The following is a 12338-nucleotide window of genomic DNA, read 5'->3' on the forward strand; positions in this document are numbered from 1 at the left end:
GACGTCTATATTTCTACACCTCAATTTTCTCCACTGCCTGCCTGTATTGCCTGTCTGTTGAATTTACTGGCCTGTTTCTTCTGTCTGGCATCTTTGTGTTGACAGATAGGTCCAGTCCTGGCTGCCTGGATCGAGGGGTGTCAATCATTTATAAGAGCCTCAGCCTCAGTACACCAGAGAGAGAGATCAGTGGGAGAGAGAAGGAGATCAGAGGGAGAAGTAGACCAGAAGGAGAGAGAAGGAGATCAGAGGGAGAAGTAGACCAGAAGGAGAGAGAAGGAGATCAGTGGGAGAGATATAGAGACCAGAGGGGAAACAGAGACCTGAGGGAGAGGGATAAACAGAGAGATCTGAGGGATATTGACCAGAGGGAGCAGGTGAGAATGTAGAAGGAGAAAGATAGGGAGATCCAGGGAGAGATAGACCATAGGGAGAGGTAGAGAGACAATAGAGACAGAGGGTGACCAGAGGGAGAGAGAGAGACCAAATGGAGAGAAAGACCAGAGGGAGTTTCAATTTTTTTTAAACCTTTGTTTAAAGATCAGAGGGTGAGATATCAGAGGGGAGACCAGTGGGAGAGAAAGAGGTCAGAGGAAAATAGAGATACATCCGAGGGAAGGGATTCCAGAGGGGAGAGAGATCAGATGGAGATATTGTGAGAACAGTGGGGAGACATGAGCGAGATAGAGAGATTACAATGAGAAGGATGGAGAGATCAGATAGAGAGATAATGAGATAAGTGAGAAAGATAGATGGATCCCTCGTGAGTGGACCTGTCTTCATTACCACAGATTCACACAGTAAGAACTGATGCAGCAGGAAAGGTGAATGAGAATGTGGATGATAATGAATGACAGCAGTTACTCACTACATAACCAGAAAGGATCTATATAATACATACATTACTGTTCAAAGATTAGGGGCCCTCATTCTCCATGAAAACATTGATGAATTTAGTTTGAATAAGAAATATAGTCGCTGACAACGTTGAATTGAAATAATAATTGTGTCCTTCAAACTTTGCTTTCGTCAAAGAATCCTGCATTTGCAGCAATTACAGCCTGGCAGACCTTTGGCATTCTAGTTGTCAATTTGTGGAAGGTATCTGAAGAGATTTCACCCCATGATTCCTGAAGCACCTCCCACAAGGTGGATTGGCTTGATGGGTACTTATGTACCATACGGTCAAGCTGCTCCCACAACAGGTCAATAAGGTTGAGATCGGGTGACTGTGCTGGCCATTCCATTATAGTCAGAATATCAGCTGACCGCTACTTCCCTAAATAGTTTTGATTTCTGCTATCATTAGAAATGTTATGATTTAAAAAGGAGCCAAACAACTATGTGATTATAAATGGCTTCATATGATCGCTATCCTTACATACATTTTTCTTTGCATGATCAGTCATATTTTCAAAATCAATGTCACAATTTGTGCAAGGGTATGCGAACCTGTGAGCACAACTCTATATTAATAGTTATTGTATCAATGTCATTCACGAATGAAAGAAAAACTAACATTGTTGTGCCATGAAATGAAATAGCTTTGTCAGTGTAAAGTTCATCCTCAGTCTCGCTAGCAATGGTTCAATTCTTATTACTATTCCAAGTAGTAAGTAGATGCTAGTGGGCCTATTTCTGGCTAATAAAAGCCATACAGTTCATAGATGCTATTTTGTGGTGGAAGTAAACTTAATAAGAAACGTTAGTCAGTTCAACACAATGCTTAATGGTGTCTAGCTAAATATTCAAACTTGGCGTGATGTTACTGCGTGACAAAATGATCTGATGTTGAGACGCAATTTTATGACGAGGTAGCATGTCCCAGTTGGCCCTTACAGTAATGTCTTTTTAATGTAACACATTGAATGTCGTGTATCAACCTTGTTATACCTGTTGTTGGTTTAGATGTTCGCTAATGTGGGGAACTAGTTTTGAGAACCATGGAGTTTCGACAAACTGGTTTAACAATGCAGAACACTCTGCCGCTGCATAGCTTAGTAGAGTAGTGGTACCCCGGTTCGAATCCAGCCAGGACAACAACGTTTGTTCCTTCAAATTGGGGCCTGGCTGAACTGGGTTTGCCTGGTTCCTTTTCTTTTTCAACATTAACAATGTCTACACTGTATTTCTAAACAATTTCATTTTATTTTTATGGATAAAAACATTGCATATTTTTTCTTTCAAAAACAAAGACATTTCTAAGTGACCCAAAACTTTTGGAAGGTAGTGTGTATATAATATATATTATATGGGTGTTTGTATGTATAGCGTGTGTAGTATGCATACCTTCATTGCATTCTCAGCCTCCTTTAATAATTCTGTCTCTTGCTTTTGAAACTGTGTTGACTACGCACACAGGCTACCGAACATGTGCCTCAGACACACACACACACACACACACACAGACTCACACACACACACACATGCTCTTCTCAATCCTAAGCCAAATATCTGCAATGCCACTAGAGATTTATCATTGGATACAAATCAGGAATTTTTCCCCCAATAAAAAGTCAAGTGTGTGCCATAAAAAATCTCCATAATTCTCCAGTCGGTTATTTTGGATCAAGCCATAATCAAGGATATATAATGCATTACTGTATGCAGAAACCTTTTCAGTGGGAGGGTCACTTATAAAAAGGCTGTATTTTATAAGCTAATCATAAATGTGTCTCGATAAATCATTCTGTTGTTCTGCACTGGATGTTTCTAAGGTCTTCACACTGTTTTCAGGTGGTTTACCTGTTTTACAGTGGATATAAAAAGTCTGCCCACCCCTTGTTAAAATTCCAGGTTTTTGTGATGTAAAAGAATGAGACAAAGATAAACGCATGTCAGATAATTTTCCACTTTTAATGTGACCTATAATGTGAACAATTCAATTGAAAAACAAACTGAAATCTTCTAGGGTGAAAAATGAAAAGTAAAAACCTTACAATAACCTTGTTGCATAAGTGTGCACACCCTCTTATAACTGGGGATGTGGCTGTGTTCAGAATCAAACTCATGTTAAACTGAAGTCATTACACACCTGCCATAATTTAGAGTGACTCTAAATAAACACAAATGAAGTTCAGCTGTTTTCCTGAAATGTTATTGGTTGCATCTGAGAGCAAAAGCCATGGTCCGCAGAGAGCTTCCAAAGCATCAGAGGGATCTCATTGTTGAAAGATATCAATCAGGAGAAGGGTACAAAAGAATTTCCAAAGCATTAGATATACCATGGAACACAGTGTAGACAGTCATCATCAAGAGGAGAAAATATCACCCAACAAACACCATACCAACAGAGAAGCATGGTGGTGGCAGCATCATGATTTGGGGCTATTTTTCTTCAGCTGGAACCGTCGTCAGGGTGGAGGGAATTATGAACAGTTCCAAATACCAGGCAATTTTGGCACAAAACCTTGAGGCTCCGTTTGAAAGCTGAAGAGGAAGTTCACCTTTCAGCACGACAATGACCCAAAGCCACAAAAGCGTGGCTTCACCAGAAGAATATTACCGTTTTGGAATGGCCTAGCCAGAGCCCAGACCTGAATCCAATTGAAAATCTCTGGGGTGATCTGAAGAGGGCTGTGCACAGGAGATGTCCTCGCAATCTGACAGATTTGGAGTGGTTTTGCAAAGAAGATTGGGCAAATATTGCCACGTCAAGATTTGCCATGCTAATAGACTCCTACCCAAAAAGACTGAGTGCTGTAATAAAATCAAAAGGTGCTTCAACAAAGTATTTATTTAAGGGTGTACACACTTTTGCAACCAGGTTATTGTTAGTTTTTTTTTGTTTTTTTTCTCAAAGATTTCAGTTTGTTTTTCAATTGAATTATTCACGTTATAGGTCACATTAAAGGTGGACATTATTAATTTTTGTCTCATTCTTTTACATCACAAGAACCTGGCATTTTAACAAGAGTGTGTTGACTTTTTATATCCACTGTATGTTTGTTTTCTCATGTGTTTTATTCATTCATTCATTCATTTATTTAACGGTGGCAAAAGTTACCCACAGTTTACATGTCTCTGTATATAGTTATCTGAATGCTCTCTCTCTCTGTATTTAGTTCTCTCCATCTGAATGCTCTGTCTCTCTGTATCTAGTTCTCTCCATCTGAATGGTCTTTCTGTATGTAGTTCTCTCCCTCTGAATGCTCTGTCTCTATCTCTGTATGTAGTTCTCTCCCTCTGAATGCTCTGTCTCTCTCTCTCTGAATGTAGTTCTCTCCATCTGAATGCTCTGTCTCTCTCTCTGTATGTAGTTATCTCCCTCTGAATGCTCTGTCTCTCTCTCTGAATGTAGTTCTCTCCATCTGAATGCTCTGTCTCTCTCTCTGTATGTAGTTCTCTCCCTCTGAATGCTCGGTCTCTATCTCTGTATGTAGTTCTCTCCCTCTGAATGCTCTGTCTCTCTCTCTCTGAATGTAGTTCTCTCCATCTGAATGCTCTGTCTCTCTCTCTGTATGTAGTTATCTCCCTCTGAATGCTCTGTCTCTCTCTCTGAATGTAGTTCTCTCCATCTGAATGCTCTGTCTCTCTCTCTGTATGTAGTTCTCTCCCTCTGAATGCTCGGTCTCTCTCTCTGTATGTAGTTCTCTCCCTCTGAATGCTCTGTCTCTCTCTCTGAATGTAGTTCTCTCCATCTGAATGCTCTGTCTCTCTCTCTGTATGTAGTTCTCTCCCTCTGAATGCTCTGTCTCTCTCTCTGAATGTAGTTCTCTCCATCTGAATGCTCTGTCTCTCTCTCTGTATGTAGTTCTCTCCATCTGAATGCTCTGTCTCTCTCTCTGTATGTAGTTCTCTCCCTCTGAATGCTCTGTCTCTCTCTCTGAATGTAGTTCTCTCCATCTGAATGCTCTGTCTCTCTCTCTGTATGTAGTTCTCTCCCTCTGAATGCTCTGTCTCTCTCTCTGTATGTAGTTCTCTCCATCTGAATGCTCTGTCTCTCTCTCTGTATGTAGTTCTCTCCCTCTGAATGCTCTGTCTCTCTCTCTGAATGTAGTTCTCTCCATCTGAATGCTCTGTCTCTCTCTCTGAATGTAGTTCTCTCCCTCTGAATGCTCTGTCTCTCTCTCTGAATGTAGTTCTCTCCCTCTGAATGCTCTGTCTCTCTCTCTGTATGTAGTTCTCTCCCTCTCATTTCCTCTCTCCCTCCTCTCCTCAGCACCCCCGACTCGTCCTTCATAACGATCCTCTGCCTGTCTTCTCCGTGCCATGAGGAGAGTGAATGGTTGATTATCTGGGATAATCACTTCTGCTTACCCATGCCAATGTTCCTTTCGATTTAAGTGTGTGTGTGTGTGTGTGTGTCTGTGGAAGTGCATTGCTCATATATGCGCACTTCCAGAGAACGCCACCACCCCATCAGGTTGTTCTACAGGCCCCCTCCTGCAGAGCGGCCAGTAGCTTCTCAAAGGGAGATAACAACTCTCCTCCCAGCGTCTCTGTGTGTGTGTGTGTGTGTGTGTGTGTGTGTGGTGGTGTGTGTGTGTGTGTGTGTGTGTGTGTGGTGGTGTATGTGTGTGTGTGTGTGTATGTGCGTGTGTGTGTGTGTGTGTGTGTATGTGCGTGTGTGTGTGTGTGTATGTGCGTATGTGTGTGTGTGTGGTGTGTGTGTGTGTGTGTGTGTGCGTGTGTGTGAGTGTCATGCTGGTTCCAACTACCTGGGGTCTCATGGTGCTGGCCGGCGATGCTCTGTGGCGTGCTGGGCTATGGCTGTTTCACACTAATGAGAGGAGCCAGAGAAAATGAAAGTGGCCCCAGTCAAGCTCATCATTTCCCCTGTCCTCCCCCGCTCCCGGCCCACACGTCTCTGCGGAGGGGACACTGCTTTTCACCAGCCCCACTGATCGTCGGTCAGAAGAAGTGCGCCGCGGAGGGAGTAGGGTGGCATTTGTGATCCGCTCCTGTCCAAGCTGAGATGAGGAGTGGATCAATTCTTCCTGCTGTTGGACCAATTAAGAGCCGGCTAGACATAATGAGGACCTCTTGCATCTCAACAAGCCGACTCGCGGCCAGCACACTACTCCCTGTGTGGCGCCCTACTGTTCACCCGGGCTCACGCAGGCTTGGTCAGAAGTAGTGCCCTAGGTTCCTAAGTAGGGATCAAGGGGTCGGTTGGGAGCCAGATTCACTAGATGTTGACAGAGAGTCAACGAGACGAGGGAGTTGATTGGCTAACAGGCAGTGGGGCAGCAGCGTTCTGTGGATCGATTGTCAGTGTTCGGGGGGTGGGGGGGGGGCTTACATCTGTAGGCGTTCAACTGACTTCACAATAGAGTGGCAACCTTTACATCTGAACCAACATTGCCGGCGTGAAGGCTGGATGTTATTAGATAGGAGGGGGTGTTTTGTAGTCTGACGGGCGCTCCAGTGGTGGCCTTCTGGATCACAGTCAGCAATCAGCAGAGGAATGTTAAAGGGGTGCTTTGTGGTGAGGGCGACCAAACCCTTCGAAAAGGAGTTGCTAACTTGCCTTAGTGTGATCACTGGACATGGTGGGGAGCAGCTAGCATTTCCAACTGTCGCAACAGAGCTAGTTAACATCAGTGCGGAAAAAAAATTATTAGATTTATTTTATTCTGGAGGCAGATATGTAAAACTTATAGGCTAACCTGGGGCAAAATGCTCCCATTAAAGGATATCAGAATTTTCTGACTCAAAAAAGCATTATAAAAATATATATTGGGCAGAACTAATCAAATGCCAAACCATGTAAATTGGGTGTTTTACCCCACTATCGGGGCTAAATGCCCCCCCCCCCCCCATGGGGAAAATTCCCCCTGGTATTTATTGATTTATTGGTGTCAAAATCATTTTATCAATATAATCTACCATTGAAAATAGTTCAATCATTATAGCAGTATTTAAGTGAGTTAACAACACCAATTTTTATTGTGTTATTGCACATTCCAATATCCAAAGGCTAAAAGCAATGTATACATTTTATTGCAATTTTAAATAACTTTTGATTACTATTTTCAAATATGTTTTCTTAACCGTGTGAAAGTAATAAGTTAAAAACATTAAATCAATAATATTGAACAATTAATTCAATATCAGTGGCTATTGATAGGCCTATTAAATTAGACGTTAATATATGCTCAGTTAACTAGCTATTAACTAAACTTATATTAGGCTATACCTTGACCCTTATATTTCCGCAAGTTTTTTGTTTTCATTTTACCAATATATTCTCAGTGGCATTTTGCCCCAAAGGAGAGGGGGAATTTAGCCCGATACATGATCATCACAAAAATCAGGACACCGCTCCAATATGGGGATGTGGATGTTGTCAGTAGATAACTGACTGATGGACACCACTCCAATATGGGGATGTGGATGTTGTCAGTAGATAACTGACTGATGGACACCGCTCCAATATGTGGACGTGGATGTTGTCAGTAGATAACTGACTGATGGACATCGCTCCAGGATGGGGATGTGGATGTTGTCAGTAGATAACTGACTGATGGACACCACTCCAATATGGGGATGTGGATGTTGTCAGTAGATAACTGACTGATGGACACCGCTCCAATATGGGGATGTGGATGTTTTCAGTAGATAACTGACTGATGGACACCGCTCAAGTATGGGGATGTGGATGTTGTCAGTAGATAACTGATTGATGGACACTGCTCCAGTATGGGGACGTGGACGTTGTCAGTAGATAACTGACTGATGGACACCACTCCAATATGGGGACGTGGACGTTGTCAGTAGATAACTGACTGATGGACACCACTCCAATATGGGGATGTGGATGTTGTCAGTAGATAACTGACTGATGGACACCGCTCTAATATGGGGATGTGGACGTTGTCAGTAGATAACTGACTGATGGACAACGCTCCAGTATGTGGACTTGGACGTTGTCAGTTGATAACTGACTGATGGACACCGCTCCAGTATGGGGACTTGGACGTTGTCAGTAGATAACTGACTGATGGACACCGCTCCAGTATGGGGACTTGGACGTTGTCAGTAGATAACTGACTGATGGACACTGCTCCAGTATGTGGACATGGACCTTGTCAGTAGATAACTGACTGATGGACACCGCTCCAGTATGTGGACTTGGACGTTGTCAGTAGATAACTGACTGATGGACACCGCTCCAGTATGTGGACTTGGACGTTGTCAGTAGATAACTGACTGATGGACACCGCTCCAGTATGTGGACTTGGTCGTTGTCAGTAGATAACTGACTGATGGACACTGCTCCAGTATGTGGACATGGACGTTGTCAGTAGATAACTGACTGATGGACACCGCTCCAGTATGGGGACGTGGATGTTGTCAGTAGATAACTGACTGATGGACACCGCACCAATATGGGGACATGGATGTTGTCAGTAGATAACTAACTGATGGACACTGCTCCAGTATGTGGACTTGGACGTTGTCAGTAGATAACTGACTGATGGACACCGCTCCAGTATGTGGACATGGACGTTGTCAGTAGATAACTGACTGATGGACACCGCTCCAGTATGGGGACGTGGATGTTGTCAGTAGATAACTGACTGATGGACACTGCTCCAGTATGGGGACGTGGATGTTGTCAGTAGATAACTGACTGATGGACACTGCTCCAGACCTTGTCAGAGTTTCAGTGGATGGGGGGTCAACAGTGGCTTCAACTGAACTAACTGTCCATGTGCATAAAACTGTAGTATTTTATTCACACTGGTGTCTGCCTTCATCATTTTGTGTGTGTCTGTGTGTGTGTGTCTGTGTATTTGTGTGTGTGCGTGTGTGTTTCTGTGTGTGGCAGCTAGAGGACAGCTGTCGCCATGCCGGCTGGCTGCCTGGTCAACATCACCGTGGCAACAGCTGCTCGCTGACCCTGGCGTATGGCACTGTCGGCTCACACACAGACACACACACAGACACACGCACACACACACACACACAGTGATGTCCTAACCCATTCTGTCTCACCAACTGGGGTCCAATCTTAGCTGTCCAACTGCACTCCGTGGTGAAAACCGCTTTCAGGGGATTCAGTCGCAGCCGATCTGAGCTGCTCCCAATCTAACAGCTCCACGTTCCATCCTGACACCTCCAGAACCCATCGGTAGAATTCCAGAACCCTTTTTCAAACAGATGTACTCTCTCACTGTCTCTGCTGTTGTGTTTCATGTTCAACCCCTCAAACTACCAACTGGGCTTTCACTGACCCCAGAGACATGCACTATATCCTGTTATAAGCTGGGGGACTGAAATACTGAGTACTGATTGGCTGAATGCCGTATCATATGAGAATGTATACCCTAACTTCTTCACTGTTCTAATAATGTCAACACGTGGTTTGTAATAGTGATATGACATCTCTGTGCCAATAAACCACAGCTAAAGTCTGCGTATCTAAGAACAGCTCTCACTTGTGGTTTATTGGCTGTATACAAGCTGGTACCTAATATAAGTCCCCCAGGATAAGAATGTATGCTAAATGACAAAATGTAATACAATAAATCTGTGGTTTTTGTGTCTGTATTGTAGCTCCCGGTTACACTCAGATAAGTTCTTAATCTGAGCTTCAGATAAGCTCTAAATGTAATTTTTCTAGGGGAAATCTCACTAGTATTAATTAGAATCCAGGTTTTTCTGGAGTTACAATATTAAGTTATAGTTATTCTGAGAGGGTGGATTTGAGTGTTATAAGATTAGTTTTGAAGTGAATTTTAGGCATCTTTTAGGCCTTCTTTCATTAACACCACCACTCCAATTGTTTCACTGACAACAGTCTCTAGTTAATGCTGCTGCGGGATGAGAAAATAAAGACAATTTAGCCATATTGTTGGTCATTTTATCTCCCATTAGTGTATAGTTCCTGAAAAAGGCCAATATTTTGTAGTTCCTTAACAGTAATTTTGATAACGTCAGCTTTGGTAAACGTTGTCACTCGATACCTACATTTAAATTCTCACCAAATTTGATGAGGCATCTGCAGTGAATTCTCCTTAAAGCGACTCTGTAATGGACATGCATGAGTACCTGTAATTATTGAATGAAAGGGGACCGTAGAGTAAAAGGGTAAAGTGACAGTAGTGAAGCAAAAATCTTGTACATAAAGTGAGTCGTACAACAGGACATACATCTTGCTACTCCTTACAGCTTCACTCAAACCACATCCGCCACCAACCGTAATGTGCTGCTCGTACAGTAAAATGGTCTGGCAGTGTTTTGTGGAGACCAGACTCCCAAATGCCATTCTTTCCTCTCCGCACTGCACTACTTCCTAGGAGGGCCCTTGGGACTTCTGGTCAGAGGTATTGCCTTGCTCATGGAAGGCCATGTTCAGACGCCTCCTCAGTGTGTGCGGGACTGTACGATGTCCTCATGCTCCAAGGACATGACATCACCGTGACATCACCAGTGGATGGGTGGATGTCGTTGGTGTTGGTGTGGGGTTCATAGGTCATCGTGAGGTCCCCTCTTTACCCGTGTCTCCTCTTCATAGAGCCTCACAGAGACCTGCTTAAACATGAGTTACCGTAGAAAGAACAATGTTATTTCCATACAACATGTTATTTCCATACAACATGTTATTTCCATACAACATGTTATTTCCATACATTATGTTATTTCCATACAACATGTTATTTCCATACAACATGTTATTTCCATACCACATCGTTTTGGCCCTAAATCGCAATCCTAAACATACCCAATATTTAACCCCTGTTGGGACTTTTGCCCTGAACCCCCAAGTCGGGAAAAAATAAAATGTTCCTTGTAGGTTGGTGCAGCTGTGTGAAACATAAATGTACATGTACACACACGAACACAAACACAACAGGCAAACAGACCGATACTGACGACTGCACACACTGATGCACATACACACACTAAAACACATACACACACTAGTATAGGCCTACGCATACACACTTATACACAAACACACACTAAAATACACACACACACTAATACACAAACACACACACACTAAAACACACACACACTAGTATAGGCCTACGCATACACACTAATACACAAACACACTAAAACACACACACACACTAGTATAGGCCTACACCTACACACTAATTCACAAACAAATACACAAACACACACATACCCAGGTAAACCCACAGACACAATGAAGAATACACACACAAATTTACTCACGTACACACACATGCACAAATACACATCCACATGTTCCCTCTTCCCAGACACCTGCTCCAGGCTCTGTGAACGTTAACAAGCCTTTGTCTTTACATGGGCCCCAGACTTGTTAATGTTTAATTGGCCCTGAGACAGAGTGTGACTGACTGTCATTGACCATGCTTGGAACCTGTAGGGTGTAAAGGCGCTTGGGGTCCTTGCTCATAGCGGGCACCCTTGACTATGCCTGTTTGGGAGTGTCAGGCTTGATAGTTGTTCGGGGCCACACACGGAGCAGGTGTCTTGGACTATGCCTGATTGGCAAGATGTTTGACTAGTTGGTTATGTATTGCCTTCTGCATAAACATTGGAATGCACAGAATAAATATAGGTTCATGTGGCCATAGATTGAGATGATGTTCTGTAGGACACCATGTCTGGAGTCACTGTTAAAGAGGCAATTCAAAGTTGCTACGGCAGTTTTAAGAAATTAATTAAATGCACGCATCAATTTCTAATGAAAGTAACTTATAAATGCTTCATGAGCTTCAACTGTCATAGCGTCGAAGCCTAACTACAGGATTGTGCACTCTATTGGTTAGAAACAAAACCACTAAATCGAAACATATTTCAAACTTTCTTTTAAATATCATTTGTGGGGTGCAGAAAAAAATGTCTCGACGCAGAGCTGCCAGGTTGTCCGTGGGCGTTTTTTTTTAATGCAAAACATAGATGAAGACAAGAAAACAGAAGCATCCAGGGGTTTAACTGACAGAACGGGCATGCAGCCTTGGACACCTGCCGCCTTCACATTCTGACAGCCAGCACGGTCAGTGCGTCCACACGCTCCATGCCTTATCTGTCCCTTATGTCCTGATGGGCTTCAGGGGTGGCTCATCATGGCCGTTTGCTTAGGCTGCGTTCAGGACCCCAACTCCTCAAATCGAACATCCTACAGATTTATGGCTGTCCTGTTGTTCTAACGACTGGATGGCGAACTTAAGATGCGATACAGCTTACAGGCGATTGGTAGTTACAGAGGCTGTCTTACTTAACAGAAAAGGTTTGGGGTTGCAACATTCAGAGAACAATCAATTAATTCCCTGGTTTACCTTCTTCCTGGTTTAAGTTCCTTCTGGAGTATGGTTGCTATAGAGACAGAACTACCATGCATGTAATAAGGTGTAGCATTCTCCTTTCAGTGGCCTTTCCACATCCAGTTC

General features: G+C 43.2%; 1 protein-coding gene across 10 annotated transcripts in view; it reads left to right on the forward strand.

The window, feature by feature from the left end:
- Positions 1–12338, forward strand: part of LOC105010317 (protein tyrosine phosphatase receptor type M) — a 254489-nt gene that overhangs the window by 92680 nt on the left and 149471 nt on the right. The window lies entirely within an intron of this gene.

Source organism: Esox lucius, chromosome 3 (genome assembly GCF_011004845.1).
Source record: "Esox lucius isolate fEsoLuc1 chromosome 3, fEsoLuc1.pri, whole genome shotgun sequence".
Lineage (NCBI taxonomy): Eukaryota > Metazoa > Chordata > Actinopteri > Esociformes > Esocidae > Esox > Esox lucius.